The following is a 21,130-nucleotide window of genomic DNA, read 5'->3' as shown; positions in this document are numbered from 1 at the left end:
GCCAGGGCCACGCCTCAGATGTGATGGAGTCTTGAGCTGTTTATTAGGACCCCACCTTCAGGTTTCTGCCCCCAGGGGATTTACAAGTGCATTTATGGTGTTATTGATAAGATCCTAGTTTGGAAGGTCTAAAAGTGCTGCTTAGAAGCTGAGTGACCTTGGGGAAATTTAAGAGGAAGGGGATTAATTAACTCTCTGGGTCTCAGTTTCCTCCTCTGTAAAATGGGCATAGAAATCGAACCTGCTCTGTGGCGTTGTTGGACGCAGGTAAGAAACAGAGCCAGGGGTCTGCCTCAGAGTAAGGCTCTGTGATTGGCAGCAGTTGCAATTATTTTAAGGAACTGAGATGAATGAACTGGAGAAACCACCAGCAAACAATACAGGGCTGCAGGCAATCCATTCATTCACCAATTCATTCAGCAAGCTTTGATTGGCACCTGCTGTGTACCAGTTCCTGTTCATTCATTCCACCAAGACTTACACCTACTATGTGTCAGGAGTAGGGCAGACTTGATCTCTGCCCTCCTAGATCTGAGAGTTCCAGGCACCTCCACTAGCTGGTGGTCGGGGGGCACCTAGGGCCTGGTGTGCCATCCAGCAGGTTGGCTCAGATGGCTGGGCCCCTGTCCCCACTGAAATGGCCTTGCTGAGCTCAAGGGGCCACTTCTGCCTGGTGTCCCCAAGCTAGCCCTGCTGGTCCCTCTGACTCCCGCTTTCCCAGAAGTAGAACTCAGGAGGGAATGGGGGCGGGGGTACAGTGCAAGAGCTTTCTCATCAGCCCCTCCTGCTCCAGTCTTATCACCTCCTCCCCAGCAACAGAGCTCATTGTCCTTCCTATTTTCTCCTCTTCACACAGAGGCCAAAGTGTGATGTTAAAAATGTATACCTGACCATGTTCATTCTCTGCTCAAACCCTTCTGTGGGTCCCCATCACTGTCTGAGCAAAAGCCACCGAGCCCACACGGCCCAGCTCTGCCCCTCTTTCCACCTTCTGGGCTTCTGCTCGCTGCCCTTCATCTCCCCTAGCCTCTAGGCTGTCCCCCAGCCCTCACTGGGCCCTGCTGACATATCACCTCCTCAGGGAGGCCCTCCCTGACTGCATTTCCAAAATGCCCTAAATTCCCCATCACTCTCAAGCCCTTTACTTCAACTCCAAAGCCCTTATTGATACAGACTAATGCTGCATTTTGTGTGTTCCCCTGGGCTCCCAGGAAAGTGAAAGTGAAAGTGAAGTCGCTCAGTCGTGTCCGACTCTTTGCGACCCCATGGACTGCAGCCTACCAGGCTCCTCCCTCCATGGGATTCTCTAGGCAAGAGTACTGGAGTGGGTTGCCATTTCCTTCTCCATGGGATCTTCCCAACCCAGGGATCGAACCTCGGGTCTCCTGCATTCTAGGCAGACACTTTAACCCCTGAGCCACCAGGGAAGCCCCTGGGCTCCCAGAAGACAGGGATATTTTCTGTCTTCCTCACTGCTGTGTTCCCAGCACCGGTTGCATTCATTCACTGATTCACTCAGCAAACTTTGATTGGTACCTGCTCTGTACCAGGTCCTGTTCATTCATTCCACAAAGATTTTCTGAGTCCCTACTATGTGCCTGGAGTGGAGAGTAGGGTAGACTTGATCTCTGTCCACCCAGAGCAGTGAGCCCCAGAGACCCCCTGCATGGCATGCCCTCAGGAAGTATTTGTTAAATGATGCCTCTAGCCTTTCCATTCTCCTCTTCATGCCTCAGTTTCCTCCTCTGTAGAATGATGGACCAGAGCTGTTACGGCCTACCTGAGGGTTGGTGTGCAGGCCAGGGTCCCATCAAAGGTCACCTGACCTACCCAACAAGCAGGGTCCTCCGATCTCAGAGCTGAGAGAGCCAGAAGAGGGTGACAGGGTTAGCAGGTGATCAGGGAGGGCTCCAAGCCCCACGTGGAGGCATCTGGACTCATCCTGGTCACATTGGGAAGCCCAGGCAGGACAGGGACACAACTGTGGGAAGACAGGAGGGGAAACAGGCCTGAAGGGAGGTCTGGGATTGAGGAGATGTGGCTGGTGGTCCCTTAATGGGGCCCCAGAAAGCCGGCTTGCAGGCAGTAGGAGATACTGATCACAGAGCAGGGGAACTTGGGGAAGGAGGGTTTTAGGGGGCTGAGTCTGGTCCAGTATGTGCGCAGACTGGCGTCTGAGACCCAGGGAAGCTCTGGGTTCTTGGGCACAGTAGCCCAACTGGGAGTAGAAGCTACAGAAATAAAGTGGAGGAGGCTGGGGAGGGGCTAGAAGAATGGATCTAACAATGTCTTCCTTGTATTAGGTGCTTTTTTCTTGATAAAAACCTCTTCATCATTCATTCATCCATTCACTCATGTACTCATCAACAACTTGGAGAGAGCTTCCTGGGGTGCAGTGGTGAGCCTCACAGATGTGGCTCTTGCCCTGGCAGAGCTCAGGATGCATTGTGGGAAAGATGCCAAGGGGCATGGTGATGGGTGGTGACGGCAATGGTGGTGGTAGCAGGGTGGTGATGATGGTGTAGTGATCATGGTGATGATGGTGATGGTGGTGATGGTGATGGTGGTGATGGTGGTAGTGATCATGGTGGTGACGGTGATGATGGTGATGGGTGATGATGATGGTGATGGTGATGGATGATGATGGTGATGGTGGTGATGATGGTGATGGTGATGGTGATGGTGATGATGCGATGCTGAGGTTGGTGGTGTGTTGGTTCCCATGTTACTGAGTGCTCGCTGAACGCCGGCCTGCTCTAACTGCTTCCTGTGTGTTTGCACTCTGGGCTCCTGCAAGGCCCTGAGATCTTACGCAACTTGCCTGAGGCCCCTGTGAGTCAAGGGGTGGAACCCAGATGTAAAACCCAGGAAAGGCGGGCTGACTAGCAAGCTGCTCCTAGCCAGGGCCACCTGCCACTTCCAGCAGGCAGCTCCCCCTCACTGTCATGACTGTCAGGCCCCTTCCTTGCCTTCTGGACCCAGCATCTAGCACAGCGCCCAGCGCCGGGGAGAATGCACGAGTCTGACTTGCCTGAACAGGGTTTGAGGTCAGGCTTTGCCCCAGCAAGCTTGAGCAAATGGCTCCTCTGCCCTCAGCACCTCATCTGTGAAAGAGGAGAACCATCCTCCAGGGAAGCCACCAGAAAGTCAAGGAAACACCACCCTCACTGTAGCAATTGACGTTTCCAGGGAGAGAGCCCATTCCCTAATTAGGAGGCAACTGAGAAAGACTCAGCTCCACCTGCGATGGAGAGGGGCACATGGGAGCCAGGGGCCCCGAGATGGCCGGACACACTGTGCACACCCCGGTTTGTTGCTTCCCCAACACAGGCCCCAGGGAAGGGACTGTTCCCCTTGGACTCACCGCTGACTGCCGTGCCTCTGGGACCCAGGCCCCAGCCACCCCCACCCAGTTCTAGCAGACCTAAGTGATCCCATGCCAATAAAAAGACGGGACAGAGGTGGGGGCTGGGAGCAGAAGGCCTGGACACAGATGCTGCCTCTGTTCTTCCTGTGTGGACAGGGTTCCCCCACTGTCCCTCTCTGGACCTCAGTTTTATCCTTTTGTTCAAATACATACAGAGCAGGTGCTCTGTGCCAGGCTCTGGAGACACAAATGAAGACCTCTGCCCTCAGAGAGCTGACATTCTGGTGGAGACTGATACTATGTAGTAAATGAGGAAAGCTCCCAGCTTGTCACATGCTGGCAAAGCTGTGCAGAAAAACCAAGCAGAGCGAGGAGAATCCGAGGTGCTGGAGTGGGAGATACTGGAATTTTAATCAGAGTGTCACAGAGGGCCTCTCTGAGAAGGTGACATTTTGTGCAAAACCCTGAAGGAGGTGCAGGAGCGAGTTATGAGGGTATCTGATGGAAAAGGGTTCCAGGTAGAGGGAACTGTGAGTGCAAAGGCCCTGAGGCAGGAGTGTGCATGGAGGATTTGAGGAACAGTGAGGAGACCAGTGTCCCCAGCACCCCCACTTCACCCCCAGCCTGTATTTGGGAATCAAAACACCACATTTTACCTCTCAGGACCTCAGACCCCAGGACACAATGATTTCTGAGCCCTATCTGGGGGAGAGTGGGTGATGCTGCCTCCTGGATGGGGCCAGAGCAGAGGCCTTGCTGCTTGTTTCTTCAACCCAAAGGGTGAATTTTAAGACCTGTGAGAGCTTATAAAAGAGAACCCATGGTTCTCCTCACTCCACATGACTGCTAGTCACGGCCCTGGGTTCAAACCCTGGGCCCACTGCTTTCTGAATATGTGGCCTTTGGTAAATCCTCCTCTGAGCCCCAGTGTCTTCATCTGAAGAATGAGGCTCCAGTGCCTGTGTATCAGGGTTGATGGGATGGGACTTGGCGGGAAACACACCTTGAACACATGTATAAGTGTCCAACCTTGGGTCTTCCTGGAGGAGGTGCTCAGTATATGTTAAAAGCTAGAACCTAACATTTATATGACCTCAAACTGTTTTCACAGCTGTTGGGAATTTGTCGTATCACTTGAGTCTTCTAAAAAGGAAGTGGGGGGGGAGGGAGGAAGTATCAGCCCCAGCTCACAGAGGGGTAAACTGAGGACCCAGAGTCACAGTGAGGCAGGGCCGATAGCGGTCTAAGAGGTGGGTCTCCTGGCTCAGGGAAGTAGGGGAGCGAGAGGAGTGGAGATTGTCCAGAGCCCGCCCCCACCCCCACCCCCTCACGAGTGTGTGTGTGTCCACGTGTGCACACATCGCCCGCACCAAGCAACAATAGCGACTTTCAGATTTGTGGTCCCTGAGCAGGTTTTGTAAGGCATGGCTTGGCTGGTCTGGAGGTCTGTTGTAAGGATGTTGAAAGGCCCAGAGCGTGGGGAAGCTCAGGCCGCAGGCGGGCAAAGGCGGGCAGGTCCCTGCGAAGAGGAAGAGATCTGGGCTCATGTGATTGTTCACTGGGCCTGTCTGGCCATCCGGTGTCTGGCCTTTGTGGCCAGAGCCAGCCGGGTCTCTGGGTTGGTCTCCGAGCAGCCTGGCCCCCTGTGCCTTGTCGTCCAGACGCCTGACCTGATCAGCCCCTGAGCCTCGGCACAGCCTGGGGAAGGGGTGCATTACAAATGAGGAAGCCAAGCTTCAGAGAAGGGTGTGCCCAGCTGGCCTGTGGGGAGCCAGGATTCGGACCCTGGACTGCCTGGCCAAGCCCCAGCGCTGGCCCTTCCTGGTCATGGCTCAGCCAGGGGCCAGCAGGCAAGCTTTGTGCAGAAGGCTCCCTTCCTCCCTTGGCCTGCCTTCTTGGCCACAGTCTGGCCTCCTCACCGTTGACAGAAGGCCCTGCAGACCAGTCTCTGCTCATTAGTTGCCACACCTCGATCTTCGTGGGATTTTAGCTGTACCCTGCATCAGCTGCTTGTGGGCACTGGGCTCACCTTTGGCCCCTTTGAAGGAGACGTCAGGGACCCCATCCTTAGTGCATTTAAGGCCCCAGACAGCTTTTGCCCCATCCCCACCCAATGCAGGGGTTTCTAGGCCCATTTTCTTTTTTTAACATCTATTTATTTGGCTGCATTGGGTCTTAGTCACGGCACGCGGGGTCTTCCTTGCATCACGTGGGGTCTTGCATTGCGCTCTGCAGCCCTAGTTGTATCACACAGGCTTAGTTGCTCCGCACCACCTGGGATCTTAGTTTCCCCACCAGGGATTGAACTCGTGTCCCCTGCAGTGCAGGGAGGATTCTTAACCACTGGACCACCAAGGCGGTGTTCCCTCGGCCCATTTTCTAGATGAAGAAACTCAAAGAGGAAAGGTTAACGTCCTAACATGAATGGGCCGTGAGAGCAGTGCTAGGGCTCCAGAGCTTGTGCTTTTTCCATAATGTAGCCCTCCTGCCCTCAGTTTCTTCAGCAGCAAAATGGGAGACTGGAACTGGGTAATCTCACTTTAAAGCAGAAACTCTGGAGACAGACAAGCTGAATGTGAATCCCAGCCCCATCATGTCGTGGCAGGGGAATGGGGCCTTAGAGAGTCACTTCCTTTCCCCGTGCCTCAGTCTTTCTACCTGTAAATGGGGCTGAGAGGCATATCACCCCTCGAGCTGCTGTGAGGTCCGGGGAGCAGCCACGCAGAATGCCCCGGGAGTGAGGACGTGCACAGGGGTGGCAGGTTTTGAAACTTCTGAGCTTCCCGTCCAGCCCTCCCTGCGGTGCTTGAAAGGATGGCAGGGGCCACGTGAATGCTCACTTGTGCTCTTCCTGGGGCATGACCCGGTGACCCAAACTGGATCGGGACTGTGCATGGATGTGTCTGCCAACAGCAGATGTTCAGGGAGCCTGCTGTGATGGTGATGAGCAGTGGGTAGTCCCAGATGTAGCCACGAGGCCGGCTCAGGCTGCCCTGGGCAGCCAATGACACCTTTGTTCCCTTTGTCGCCTCTTGTGCAGATTACGAGTACCTTGCCTGCTCCTGCAAGCTCGACCTTTCCTGGGAGAATTGCTCTGAAGCAGCCACAGAGCACGCAGAAGCTGCCTGGCTAATTAGCGGGTGGCTGCTGGGGACAGGCTTGGGACCTGGTGGCTGGAATTGGGACTCTAGTGCCGGAGGCCAGTGCCAGCTCGGCTGGGAGGCCAGGCAGTGTCCTGGGCTCCAGGACATCACGGCCTTTCCATCATGGGGTTCAGATCCCGGCTCTGTGGCTTTTTGGCTGGGTGACCTGCGAAGGCGCTTTGCCCCTCTGGGTGGCAGTTTCCTCACCTTGGACTTTAGATTGTGTGGGTTGGGAGCCCAGCACTGAAATGGGGTCCATGATCAGCAAATAGTGTCGCTGCTGCCATCGCCTTGGGCCTGTGCCGGCCCACGTGGAGAATACAAGAAGTTCAAGCCCAGTGACAACCCTTGGGGACCATGCAGCACCATCTCCGAGTCATAGGCAGCAGGAGAAGCCCAGCTAGGCCTCAGGCCCTTAGCAAGAGACAAGCTGAATCTCTCAGAGCCTGAGCCTCTTTTGTTCCCCCAAGCAATGGAATAATTGAGACACTGTGTGGTCAGGTGCCTAGAACAGGGCCTAACAAAGATGGAGCTCCTTCCCGGTCCCGCCTCCCTCCCCCTTCCACTCCTCCTCCCGCCCCCCTCCCACTTTCTCCCCCTCTCCCTCACCCTCCATCCCCAGGCCTCAGGAACACGCTGGAGGGAGGCAGCTGCAACTCCTGTGGGAAAATCAGGCCAGAGGACTGCCTGTGGCCTGGGGTGGTCAGAGGAGGGAGGGTCTCGACTGGACTCAGCAGGCAGCACGGTGGGGGTTCTATGTGAGCCAAGAAGTGGAGCGCAAATGGGTAGATAGTCTGCTCAGGGGCCACGAGGCTCTCAGGCTAGTAGCCCAGGACACAGGCTGCCGCCGGACCCTGGGGCAGGTCCAGGTGGGGGGTGTGCAGAGATTTGGAAGATAGATAGGGTCTGACTGTGCGGCCTTGGATGTCAGGCCAGGGGCTTTCTCCCCTCTGGCCCCAGATTCCAGGGAGGAGAGCTTCCAGGCCCACGGAGCAGAGGGGTGTTGGTGAACAGAGCATTGGAGCACAGGAAGAGGCGTCCCTGGCTTGGCCTGGGGACTGCTGGGCCGGAAAGCCTTTCTGGAAGGGCCTGCCTTAGGGCCAGGACTCCAGCAAGGAGTCGAGTAGAGAGTGGCCATCCCGGCAGAGGAGACAGCCTCGCAGAGGCACCAAGCATGCTTCAAAGCCAGGGTGAGTAGGGCCACATCACAGAGCTCTCAACTGCCCGGCAGAGGAGCCTGGATTTTATCCGGGCTGGGAGCCATGGAAGGTTTGAGGCAGGCGGCCTTGAGATCTGATTTTCAAAGTCAAGGTGCGGCCCCATTCGTCAGGGAGGTTGAGACAGTGGTTGTACAAACTAGAAACCTGATGGGGTAGAAGTCAGCCTGACCTCTTACCTTCCTGGGTGTCCAACCTGAGAAAAATGCCATCCCTCCAGAAACTTCCGGAAACCTCAGCTTTTGCATGTGTCCAAGTAGCCTGTGGACTTTCTGCCTCCCTGAGTGCCTGGGGGTGAGAATGAAATTGATCTTATGTTGTGCCTGCAGCCGGGCACCCCGACATTCCGGCAAAAAGTTCCCTGGAATCTTCCATGGACTGCTCGCCATGTGCGAGGTTATTTTATAGAGGTCATGTCATTGCATTCTTGTGCTGTGCTGTGCTCAGTCGCTCAGTCGTGTCTGACTCTCTGCGACCCCATGGACTGCAGCCCGCCAGGCTCCTCTGTCCTTGGGGATTCTCCAGGCAAGAATACTGGAGTGGGTTGCCATGCCCTCCTCCACTGCCCTTTTAGGCAGCCCTTCCCCGATCATTGAGGAGGAAACTGAGGCGCAGAGAAGAGAAATGAGCTGCTCAATGGGGAGGGCTGGGATTGAGCCCAGGCTGGTCTGGCCCCGGAGTCCTTGCTTGCAGCTCCTCCACACCCCTGTCCCCAGGCGGGGCCCTGGCTGGGGCGTGGCCCTGTCCCCAGCCGGTTCCCCAGGGCGCAGTCAATCCCCTGTCAGGGCCCACCAGTACGGGAGCCAATTAGTAGCTGCTGCGCGGGGGCACCACACCTGTCCCCCTGCCCTGGGCCCCCCAGAGGCCCAGCCCTGCCCGGGTCTCTCAGGCACCACCCTCAGCTCTAGAAGCCGATGCTTCCAGCACTGCACCGTTTAGAAGAAGGACAGAGGCTCGTTTTTGTCAGGGAAGCTGGGAGAAATCAAGCCAGTGAGAGAAGCGCCCCACCATCAGGATATTTCCCCGCCTTGTCTGGGCCGCCGCAGAGCTCGGTTCCCCCGCACCACCCCCCCGGCCTGTGCCCCCCACCGCAGGCTCCCCTGTCTATCCTGCATCTGCCTCCTTCTCCCCAACCTGGGGCCGTTCCCCACCTCCACCCCCCGCCCTCTCCCTGGGTCCCCGTGACAGGGGCTGCTGGCGGCATCGGCTGCAGCTTCTCACCTGCGTGCCGGGTCTGGCTCCAGCGAGAAAGGAGGAGGAGGAAAAAAAGGTCCTTGAGATGGTGACAAAGGTCTGAGTGTGGGCCGCCAGAGCAGCCTGTTTCCAGGCAACTGCTCTACCCCGGGCTCCCCGCGGCGGCGGGCACATCCGTCAAGCCGCAGCTCGGCTCAGCGAGGGAGCTGGGGCGGCCCTAGCAGCCTGGGCACACGGCCACGGCCCCCAAGCTCCAGCCCTGCTGGGGACACGAGGCCCCTCTGGCAGGGGCTGCAGGGGAAAGTACAGTGTTGTCATGGCTACTGCTGGCCAAGCACCTACTGGGTGCCCAGCTGCAGGCTTGGTGCACACGGGGCAGGGCTCCTACTCATGAGTCAGTCTGTCCCGTCATCCATCCACCCATCCTTCTATGCCCATCCCGAATAGAACACTGGTGTATTGTGCAGGCTCTGGATGGCTGGGTTGAAATCCTCCTTGCTGCTTGATCTTGGTCACGTTATTCTATTTTGCCGAGCCTCAGTTTTTTCATCTGTAAAATGGTCACAATAATAGTTCTTCCTTCATAGCATTGCCGTGAGGATTAAATGACTTAATACAGGCAATGCCTAAGCACAGAGCCTGGCACATATTAAATGCTCAATAAGGACTAGTTGTTGTTTCTATGTTTGTTAGTAATTAATTATGTGTAAAGAGACCATCGGGGCAGTGGGAAGCATGTGGCCCACAGCAATCAGATAGAATCTGGGTAGGTAGGGTTCATATTTGTCCCACTTTCAACGGTACAACCTTAGGCAAGTCATTTTGCCTCTTGGAACCCCAGGTTCCTCTTGGCTGCATTGGAGAGATAATTAATAGCTGTCTCCATACCTGTTCTCTTCCGGGCAAGTTCGAAGCACTCTCTCTTGTTGGGAGGATCAGTGATGCGTGTGCCCAGGGCCCCACCCTGACAGCACTCAGTACGGAGAGTGGTCATTATTCAACAGACCTGGATTGGCGCCTGCTGGGTGCCAGTGTGGGGGCAGGGAGAGGAGTCAGACCTGCCCGGCCGTGCCCTCGCCATCCCCCCACCCACCTGATTTCTGGGTTGCTCGGCCCTGCAGGACGGCCCTGCTTCCCGCCCGACGTTCTAATTGCTCCAGCTTCTGCCCTTGGGGTTGCTCAGCCCTGTTCTTTATCCTTCCTTCCACCTCCCTTTTTGAAAACAACCTCTGCCAGTGCCCCCAGCCCCGGCCCTGGAGGGAGAGGAGGAGGAGGCAGCCCAAGTGCCAGGGGAGCGGGCACGCTGCCGGCCTTTGTCTGAGCTGCCCGGCGGCCGAGGCTCCATCCCCTGGGGCAGGCCACGTTGCCCGCCTGCTGGCGGCTCAGGGAAGGCCGCGTGGGCGGCGGGGCCTGGGCAGGCCTGGGCTGGCCGCAGCCCCCTGGGATGGCCTGGCCCATTCAGGCGGGAGGGAGACCCAGGCTTGGGAGGAGAGTGGTATCAGGCTGGTGCTCCCCATGGCAGCTGGGTCGGGGTGACTGTGTCCTTTGGGGGACCCATTGCAGACAGGTCTCAGCACCTCCTATGGATCAGGAGCTGTGGTGGTAGCAGCTGGGCCTCAGCACAAGGCCACACAGTCTGAGTTCAAATCCCTGTTGCTGTTTGACAGCTGGGTGGCCCAGGCAAACTCCCACACCTGTCTAGGCCTCCATTAACCGGTTTGGAAAATAAACATGACAGCAGTCTTACCTTAAGCTCTTAACACGGTCGAGAAAAGCACCCAGTGGGGGTTGCTGCAGTGGTGTTAACTGTACTTGTGAGAAGTAGGGGCTGAACATTTGCCCAACTCCTACTATGTGTTAGAGCCACCGGAGAGATGATCCATTTCAAGAAATAGCTCAGTTTTTCAATTCAGTCGCTCAGTCGTGTCCGACTCCTTGTGACCCCATGCAGCACGCCAGGCTTCCCCATCCATCACCAACTCACAGAGCTTGCTCAAACTCATGTCCATTGAGTCAGTGATGTCATCCAACCATCTCATCCTCTGTCGTCCCCTTCTCCTCCTGCCTTTGATCTTTCCCAGCATCAGGGTCTTTTCCAAGGAGTCAGTTTCTGTAATATGGCCAAACCTGAACAAACTATTTGGCCAGCCCAATATTTACTAAGCACCTACTCTGTACCAAAATCTGGGCTGGGCATTGAGGATACCCAGATGAAAGACCTAGGAGAAGCGGGTGTTGAGGAAAGAAGCATAAGGAAAGGAGGGGAAGTTATATATGAGGTTCTGCTGTGAGCCGGACACTTTGCTGAGCACTAGGAGTCCAGGAGTCCAGATAAAGAATCTGCCTGCAATGCAGACCCTTTGATCCCCAGGTCAGGAAGATCCCCTGGAGAAGGGAATGGCAACCCACTCCAGTATTCTTGTCTGGAGAATTCCATGGACAGAAGAGCCTGGCGGGCTACAGTCTGTGGGGTCGCAAAGAGTCGGACACGACTGAGCAACTAATACTTCCACTTTCAGGAGTCCAGAGAGGAGCGGAGGGGTCTCTGCCCTTGTAACGGGAAAGGGCACAAAAATGTGGAAACTGATGATTATGATGCAGGGTAATCAGTGCTGTGATGTGAAGTGCCCTGGGGGCTGCCAACCCAGGCTTGGGAGTCAGGGAGGGCTTCCTGGAGGAGGTGACCTAGACTCTTGGCCTTATGATCCACCTTAAGTCCTCTCAGTAACAGTTCTATCATGTTGTGGTCTAGGCTCGGTTTAAACATGTCCAGGGGTGGGGTACTCACTTTCCAGGGAGGAATATACTTTTTCCATTTGCAGTCAGCTGGCCTTCCCTTGGACCTACTCACAGCTCTCCCACCGCTCCCTCTTCAGTCTAGGCTGCAGCAGCTTCTGCGTCAGTCTCCAGCTCCCCCTCTCGCCCCTCCGGTCTATTCTCCACCCAGGGCTCCAGCCAGAGCAATCTTCTGAGACATAAATCAGACAACATCAGCTTCTGGCCTAAAACCCTTCAGTGGCTCCCCAGGGGCTCTTAGGACAAAGACCAGACTCCATACCGCAGCCTGAAAAAAGGCCCAGCCAGACCGGTTGCAGCTGACCCTCCGGCTTCCCCAGGCTGTGGATAGGGCCACGTCCAGGCCAAAGCCTCCACCTGCCCATGCAGCCTCTTAAGGGTGCAGGGGTGAAATTAATGCAAACGGAGCCCCCTGATTGTGGCATTCAGGTGCAGGCCAGTGGGTAGTGATGTTATCCAGCCTGGTCAGCTTGGCACATAGTCCCTTTCCAGCTCCATGCCTCAGTTTCCCCATGAGCGAAACACAGGGACTGTCTGAGTGGTGCCTGGAGAATCTCATGCGGAGTACAGGGCCCCTGGAGCTCTCACAGGCTCGCCCCCACCCCTCACCCAGTGGCTTCCATGATGGACTATTTCCTGCCCTCTCCAGATCTAGTCCAAAGAGAAGACTAGCAAGTCAGGACTAGGTTAGGATGTAGATTTCAACAGCTCTCTTGATCCTGAGGAGACCCTGAGGCCCATAAGGTGAAATGACCTGCATTTAGCTCCCTCTGTAGTAGCCACGGGCTTCTCAGGTGGCTCAGTGGGTAAAGAAACCACCTGCCAATGCAGGAGACAAGAAACGTGGGTTCCGATCCCTGGGTCAGGAAGATCCTCTGGAGGAGGGCATGGCAACCCACTCTAGTATTCTTGTCTGGAGAATCCCCATGGACAGAGGAGCCTGGCAGGCTACAACCATAGTGGCACAAAGAGTCGGAGATGACTGAAGCCACGTAGCACGCACGTAGTAGCCAAACCTCTCTGGCCAGTGTCAGTTATCTGCCATTATGGCAGAAGGGTCAGGCTAGCTCGGGAAGCTGGGGGTTTTAATCTTTCCATCCAGAATCCTAGGTTCTGTTATTATTACTTTAATTTTGTTTAAAGACACAGTGCAGGGACTTCTGTGGCGGTCTAGTGGGTTAAGACCTCACCTTCCAATGCCTGGGGTGTGAGTTCGATCCCTGCTTGGGGAGCCAAGATCCCATATGCCTCAGGCCAAAAAAAACAAACAAACAATAAAGCAGAAACAATATTGTAACAAATTTAATAAAAGACTTAAAAAAATAAATACGCAGTGCATTTGTATGATTCTAAATTTGAGTTTAAAAAAGACTTGGTTAAAAAAAATAAAAATAAAAAAAAAAATAAAAAAGACTTGGTAAATATCCTGCATTCTTTCCTCCTGTTGCTCAGCCCCCCTGCCCACCCCCTTCTTCGAAGGCACCACTTAGATCAGCATCTTGTCTGTCCTTCCAGGGATGCCTGAGGTACAGAACCTGTTTTCAGACCTCGAAAGAGCTGGTTAGTGTGAGTGTTTGCCCCCTGACCATTAAGCGATTCCCAGAGGCCGCAGAGCTTGGTAGGAGGTAGAGTCTCCAGCAGTCTCCCCCTGCCCAAGCACTGGGCATGTCCACGTGGGCAGATTTAGGAACCTGGCTGTGTTGTTCCTGACTCCCCTGCAGAGAGGCTCCTGCGTTCAGAGCATGACTCTGTACCCACAGTAAGTAGAGACCAAGGAACTGTTGAGAGCATCCTAAGTAGCCGTGAACCTTCGGCACCATCCACAATGCAAATGATGGGGGGAGAGGGTGCCATGACTCAGCAGACAGGACCCCAGTGCAGAGTAGCAGCAAGGGGGCCCCTCAACGGGGGTGGGATGGGGAGGGTAGACCCCGATTTGTGGAATGGGCTGAGCAGACGGACCTGCTTTATGCTGTAGACGGCTCTGTGTTGATGGCTTCATCCCCTTAACATGAACATTAATGAATAGACATTAACCTTGTTTCACTGAAGCTGCACCATATCCCCACCAGGTGGACTCCATTACAGTGGAGGGAACAACCTTAGTCACTTGTCTAAGGTTACATGGTGATTTGACTTGAACTCAGGTCTGTCTGGGGGCTTCCCTGGCGGTTCCACGGTAAAGAATCTGCCTGCAATGAAGGAGTCGCAGGAGATGCAGGTTCAATCCCTGGGTTGGGAAGATTCCCTGGAGGAGGGCGTGGCAACCCACTCCAGTATTGCCTGGAGAATCCCATGGACAGAGGAGCCTGGCGGGCTACAGTCTATGGGGTCACAAAGAGTCAGACATGACTGAGCGACTAGCACAGACACGCGGGTCTGTCTGATTCCTGAGGTTCCCCAGCCCGCAGCGCTCCATCAGTATCACATGACCCAGTTCCTGTAGCCCACATGTAAGGGTAGGGTAGTCTAATGGTTGGCAGCTTGGGCTCCGGGACTTCCAGCTCTGGCTCCACTGTTTCCCGGCTGTGTGACCGTGGGCAGGTCACACCCTGTCTGTGCCCCATGACCTCTGCTGCACCTGAGGTCAGAAAAGTAGTGCATCCTTGGGGCTGATGGCATTATGTGGGCAGATGCCATAGCTGATGCCCCAAGGGATGGGATTGGGTCCGGAGCTGAAGTTCACAGATGCACCAGTTTTTGCTTGGTTGTGTGACTTTGGGCCACTTCCTTGCCCTTTCTGAGCCTCCACTCTATGTCTCTAGGGTCCCTCATCTCTGGGATGCGCTCTTTGGGAGGGAGCCTTTTGGATGTAGCCCTGGGCAGTCGACAGGATTTGGGCGGAGCTGGAGCTGGGGAGCCGGGAGAACAGGGTTCAGGGAGGCAGGGCACAGGTAGTCAAGGGCGTGGCCCTTTTTTCTTTTGTTGACTCCAGGAATGAATTTTACATTTTTTAGCAAGGATCTGATTCCGGGTTGTTGGGCAAAATTGAGCCTAACCGACCTAAAGCCTACCCACACCCCCCACCCCGCAATGAAATATTTGCTTCAGGAGAGGAATGAAGTTTAAGAGTTCCAGAAGCCTTAAAATTGCTGTTTTGTGGTCAGGGACACAGGTACAAAGGGGGACAAGACCAAGTCCTTTACTCCATGGCGTCACGTCGTGCCTGTTTATGGAGCACCTACTGTGCTCGGCCCTGGTGGAGACCATGGCAGACCCCTCTGTACCCTCACAGTGCTCACCGTCTGCTGACGGTAATAGCTATGAACCAAACGGACACACAAATAAACAGAATATCGTCATTGAGAGGCCCCGTGAAGGAAGGGGGTTCCCAAGGTCGTGCCCTGGGGATGGGGGTCAGGAGAGCTGCTCTGAGGCAGTCTATTCATTTGCTGGGGCCGCCAAAACCAAGTACCACAGACCGGGGGTCTTACGCAGCAGAAATCAGTTTTCTCACAATTCTGGAGGCTTCAAGTCCGAGGTCAGGCGCCGGGGCTTTGGCTTCTTCTGAGGCCGCTTCCTGGGTTGCAGGCGGCCGTCTTCTCCCCGTGTCGCACACGGCCTCTCTTCCGTGCGTCTCGTGTCCTAATTTCCTCTTCTTCTAAGGACACCAGTTGTATTGGATTAGGGCCCACCCTAATGACCTCATTTGACTTAATTACTTCTTTTAAGACCCTGTCTCCCAATACAGTCACAGTCTGAGGTACAGAAGTTAAGACGTCAACACAGGAAACTGCAGTGAGAGGAGAGGGGATGGGGGGTGCACAGAACTGCCCGTAACAGGCAGTAATACTGGAGCCGAGGCCTGAAGGTCAAGTAGAAGTTAGCTTAGTCATAGGGAAGAAGGGCTGTTTCAGGCAGAGGGTGCAGTGTGGGCGAAGGCCAGGTGCAGATATGGTTCTGAGAGAAGCCGGTGTCGCTAGAGGGCAAGAAGGACGTGGAGAGGGGATCAAGATGCAGCCCAAGAGATCAAACCCCATTGTGGCTGCTTCATCGCCCCGTAGCTGCTATCTTTTCCAGTCGTCAGTTTCCTCATCAGTGAAACGGGAATGACCCTACCAACCCTGTGGGTCTGGGAGCCTGGAATCAGGTCACATAGACCTAAAAGCCACACCTGGCTTACCAGGCGGTGGTAGTGGTAAAGAACCCACCTGCCAATGCAGGAGACGTAAGAGATGTGGGTTCAATCCCTGGGTTAGGAAGATCCCCTGGAGGAGGGCATGGCAACCCACTCCAATAGTCTTGCCTGGAGAATCTCATGGACAGAGGAGTCTGGCGGGCTACAGTCCATAGGGACTCAAAGAGTCGGACACGACTGAAGCAACTTAGCACGCACATACACTTCAAATGTCTTGGCCTGTACCAGCTTCTTGGAAGTGCTCAAGAAGACTTGTCCTTTCTCTCTTCCCTTCCTAGGCCACCCTTTGTCTCCCTCAGGCCCCCCACCTTGTCCCCTAACCTGATTTGTATGACCTGGCTTGACATCTTGAGTTCCAGGGCCAAGAACTCTTGGCAAACAGTATTGTGACTTGGAGAGGCCATTTGGGCTTCCTGGGAACCAAGGAGAAAAGGACTGTCTCCCAGGCAGTTGCTGGGAAAGTGTGCCTGTCTTTGAGCTCCACAGGGCCAGAGTGGATTCTCAGTAAAATGTCTCAGTCTCCTATGATGCTTGGAAAGAAAGCCTCCATCTTCCCCCAACACATTGCTTTTCGTTGAAACATAAATGGGTTTCCAGTAACAGGGGCCTCCTTCTCTTGCAGGATGTTCACTAATCTCTGCCCACGAGCCACAGCTTCTCATTGGCTATGTAGCCTGTGGCAAATGCCTTCACCTTAAAAAAAAATTTTTTTTAATTAATTTTGGCTGTGCTAGGTCTTCGTTGCAGCACTGTGCACGGACTTCCTCTAGTTGTGACAAGTGGGGGCTATTCTCTTGTTGCAGAACATGGACTCTAGAGTGTGAGCTTCAGTAATTCAGCACACGTGGGCTTAGTTGCCCTGAGGCACGTGGGCTCTTTGTTCCCTGACCACGGATTGAACCCGTGTCCCCTGCATTGGCAGGTGGATCCTTAACCACTGGACCAGCAGGGAAGTCCTTGCCTTCACCTTTGAGCCTCAGTTTGTACACGTATGCTTTCATTTAACACATCTTAAAAATTTAAATAAATGGTTTATTTTAGAATAATTTTAGACTTACAGAAAAGCGGCAAAGATAGTCCGCAAAAGTCCCATGTACCTTTCACCCAGGTTCCCCTACTGTCAACATTTGACACTATTATGGTATGTTTGTTACAGCTGAGGAACCAACACGGATACATCACTATTAACTGAGCTCACACTTTTTTTCTTTTTGGATTTCACTAGTTTTCCCCTAAGGTTTGTTTTCTGTTGCAGGATCCCAATTGAGAGACCACGTTACATTTAGTCTTCATATCTCCTTGAGCTCCTCTGGTCTGTGATGGTTTCTTAGGACCCAGTTTTATTTTGACAGATATTTCGGAACTCCTACAATGTGAGTGTTTCTTGGTGCTGGGGAAAGAAACAGAAGCCTGCCTTTCATGGAGCCTACATTTAGAGGTGGGAGGGACAGATCACAGATAAGTAAGTGTAAATATTAAATATGTCAGTACTATACAGAAAAGTAAAGCAGGGGAAGATGGAGAGGTCTGGGAAGGCTTCTTTATGAGGAAACACTGGACAGTGAACTGTTGGAGGTGAGGGAGCCTCCAGGTGGATATCTGGTGGGAAAGTACTCTAGGTAGCAAGCAGAGCGAGTGCAAAGGCCCTGAGGCAGGAAGTGCCTGTAAGTCTGAGGAACCATGGGGAGGCCAGTGGGCAGAAGCCCAGGCTGTAGAGCGGACTGGTGGGAGGAAAGGGAGCTCTGTGTGGAGTATAGACTGGAGAGAGTGGAAGCTGGGAGAAGGCTGGTGTCATGATCCAGGGCAGCCAGGTGGAAGGGGCTCGTGGCCTGAGCCACAGTGGTGCCTGTGGAGGGTGAGAAGTGGGTGGATTCTAGCCCTTTTTTGAAGGAGGACCCACAGTATTTGCTGGTGGAAACAGGACTTGTGCTGAAACCCTCCAACAGGACTTGCATGAGGAGTAAAAACAGTGATGGATGTTAGCTAGGCTTGGAAAACTGTGAAGGTGGGTTTCTCTAGCTTCTGTGTTTCAGAGCTGTCTTGCCTAACCCATCCTCTGGCTGAGGGCCAGTAATAAACCACTGGTTTGGTTTTTTTCAAGTATAACATTTTGAAATGGTAACAGAATCTCATTATTTACAAAAAAATTCATCAGGTACCAATGTAAAAAAAATTCTTCCTCCTAGCCACCCAGTTCCCCTCCCCAGGGGCAGCCTCTATTATTTCTTGGGTTTCCTTCCAGAGATGTTTTATACATATGTATAAGCACATATGCACAGGCATTTCTGGGGTTTGTTTCTATTTTTACACAAAATATGTTGTACACTGTTCTGTAGGTTGCTTTTTGTTCTTATAATAGCTTTATTGAGATATAATTCACATACCATAAAATTTACCCATCTAAAATACAACTTAATGGGTTTTTTTTTTTTTTGGTATATTCAGAATTATATGTTTCCACAATCAATTTTAGAAAATTTGCGGTACCTGCGAAAGAAACCCCATATCCCAGTGTCCTTCCCCAGCTTCGGGAAACTACTTTTTTCTCTGTAGATTTGCCTACCTTCCCTGGACATTGTCTATGAATGGAATCATACGATCCGTAGATTTTTGTGCCTGACTTCTTTCACTTACTACAGTTTTTTCAAGGTTTGTCCACGCTGTAGCGTATACTTCTTTCTTTTTTTCTTCCTGAATAATATTCCACTGGATGGATGTGCCACATTTCATTTATCTGTTCAACAGTTGGTGGGCATTTAGGTTGTCTCCAGATTTTAGCTGTGATGCATAATGCTGCTGTGACCTGTCCTGTACAGTTTTTGTGTGGACATATGTTTTCAGTTTTTTTCTACCTAGGAGTGGAATTGCCGGGTCATAGGGTAATCCTACGTTTAACCTTTTGAGTGACTGCTAGACTGTTTTCCAAAATCATTGCATCATTTTGCAGTCTTATCCACAGTGTAGGAGGCTTCCAGTTTTCCCACATTCTCGTCAACACTTACTACTATCTGTCCTTTTGATTAGAGCCATCACAGTGTGAGTGGAATTGTATCTGATTGTGGTTTTGATTTGCCTTTCCCTGATGGCTAATGATACTGAGCATCTTTTCATGTACTTATTGGATATTTGTGTATCTTCTAAGGAGAAATGTCTATTCAGATCTTTTGACTATTTTTAAATTGCATTATTCATTTTATTATTGAGTTATGAGTTCTTTATATAGTCTAGATACAAATTCCTTATCAGATATATGAGTTGCAAATATTTGCTTCCAGCCTGTGGGCTGTGTTTCACTTTCTGGGTGGTATCCATTGAAAGACAAAAGGTTTTAGTTTTAATGAGGTCCAGTTTGTCTAACTTTTCTTCTATTGCACTCACACTCTTCCTTAGCCCCACTTTTGTCCCGCCAGGATGAGAGGATAATGGGAGTCAAATGACCTACTGTGCCCACACTTCCTTGGCTCCCCACGTAGTGCTAGAGGTAAAGAACCTACCTGCCAGTGCAGGAGACATAAGAGATGTGCGTTCAAACCCTGGGTCGGGAAGAACTCCTGGTGGAGGGTATGGCAACTCACTCCAATATTCTTGCCTGGAGAATCCCACAGACAGAGGAGCCTGAAGGGCTACAGTCCATGGGGTCCCCAAGAGTCGACACGACTGAAGTGACTTAGCATGCGCCCACTCTACAGATGAGGAGACTGAGACCCAGAGGAGAGGGACCAAGGGCTTTCCAGTGCTAGCTCGTGCCTTTCCTCAAAACCCCACAAGTCCCAGGAGGGGAGCTCAGGGGCAGGGGAAATGGTGGAAAGCAGGTGGATTCTGGACTCAGTTTAAGGTGGAGTCAGCAGGATTTGCTGATGGATGGGATGGGCATGGCGGGATGTGAGATAAAGAGGGAGGAATCAAGGATGACTCCTGGGTGCTTGGCCTGAGAAAGTGAATGTGGAGAAGGCTTCCTTCCGGTGGAGGAAGAGTTGGTGGCGAAGGCCAGGCAGTGTAGGGGGTGGCAGTGGTCCAGATGCTTATTGAATGAATAGATGGATGCCTTTCCCTGGCCCTCTATAGCTGCAGTCCCCAACCTTTTTGACATCAGGGTTTCGTGGAAAACAATTTTTCCACGGGGGTCAGGGTGGGTGCAGGTGATACTGCGAGTGATGAGGAATAGCAGATGAAGTTTAGGAAACTTCGTTTACTTGCCTGCTGCTCACCTTCTGCTGTGCAGCCCAGGGATTGGGGACTCCTGCTCTACAGGGGCCCTAAACACGCACTTGCTTTCAGATATGTCCAATGGGCTGAATGGATGCAGAGGATAGGCCCGGGCTGGACGTGTAAACCTGGGGCCACTAGATGGACGTGGTTCAAAGATTGGGTCTGGAAGCTGCCAACATCAGGAGGTTCTGTGCAAAGTTCAGGTTTTCTTCATGAAATTTCCCAACCTTTAAGTGTATCTTAGTCACTCAGTCGTGTCTGACTCCTTGCAGTCCCATGGACTGTAGCCCGCCAGGCTCCTCTGTCCATGGGATTCTCCATGAGAATACTGGAGTCGAGTATTCCCAACCCAGGGATCGAACCTGGGTCTCCTGCATTACAGATTGTTTACTATCTGAGCCACCAGGGATTAGCAATAAATTCAAAGGACCTCTGCTGTAAAGGTCTGGAGTCACACTGCCTGGTTCTGACCCTGGATCTCTATTCCCAGCTCTGTGTCCTTAGATGAGTGACTCAGCCTCTCGGAGCCTTGATTTCCTCATCTGCAGAATGGGAATAATAATACCCACCTCCCAGGTTTGTAGTAACGGTTCTACAGCTGACAGTTACCATGAAACACTATTTATAATGTATTAGCAATCAAGGCAGATGATGCCAAAACGGAACAGAACACTGGCCTTTGAGTTTGCCCTGGGGTTGGATCTCAACCCTGCCAGTGACCACTCTGTGACCCAGGACTGGATTTTAGACCTCACTGAAGAGGAAATTTGTTGCTCTTGGAGTTGGGGGATGGCTAGGATGCCTATTGAGGCCTCTGAGCCCCCAGCAGCCACTCTCCCTCCCCACATCCTTCCCTCCAGCCTCGCCCACCTGCCACCTCCCACCCACCCACCCTACAGCAGAATGATCTTTCCAAGCACAAGTCCCAGCATGGTCTTTCTCTGCCTGGAGAAAAAAGAAAAAAACTGGATTGGCTCCCCTGCTGCCTTCAGGAAAAAGCCCCAGAGCCTTAGCCTGATGAGGGGAGGTGGGAGGCGGCCCTCATCTCTTCTCTCATCTCTTCTCA

The 21,130-nt window shown here is 53.1% G+C and overlaps 1 protein-coding gene and 1 non-coding gene across 4 annotated transcripts in view; one reads left to right on the top strand and one right to left on the bottom strand.

The window, feature by feature from the left end:
* NOL4L (nucleolar protein 4 like) overlaps window positions 1–21,130 on the top strand; it is a 131,334-nt gene that overhangs the window by 14,000 nt on the left and 96,204 nt on the right. The gene's annotated exons all lie outside the window — the stretch shown is intronic.
* TRNAS-AGA (transfer RNA serine (anticodon AGA)) lies at window positions 1,355–1,427 on the bottom strand. Its single transcript has one exon. It is a non-coding gene; the product is annotated as a tRNA-Ser (tRNA).

Source organism: Bos taurus, chromosome 13 (assembly GCF_002263795.3).
Source record: "Bos taurus isolate L1 Dominette 01449 registration number 42190680 breed Hereford chromosome 13, ARS-UCD2.0, whole genome shotgun sequence".
NCBI lineage: Eukaryota > Metazoa > Chordata > Mammalia > Artiodactyla > Bovidae > Bos > Bos taurus.
The sequence above is the reverse complement of the archived record's forward strand: the minus strand, read 5'-3'. Positions and strand labels throughout refer to the sequence as shown.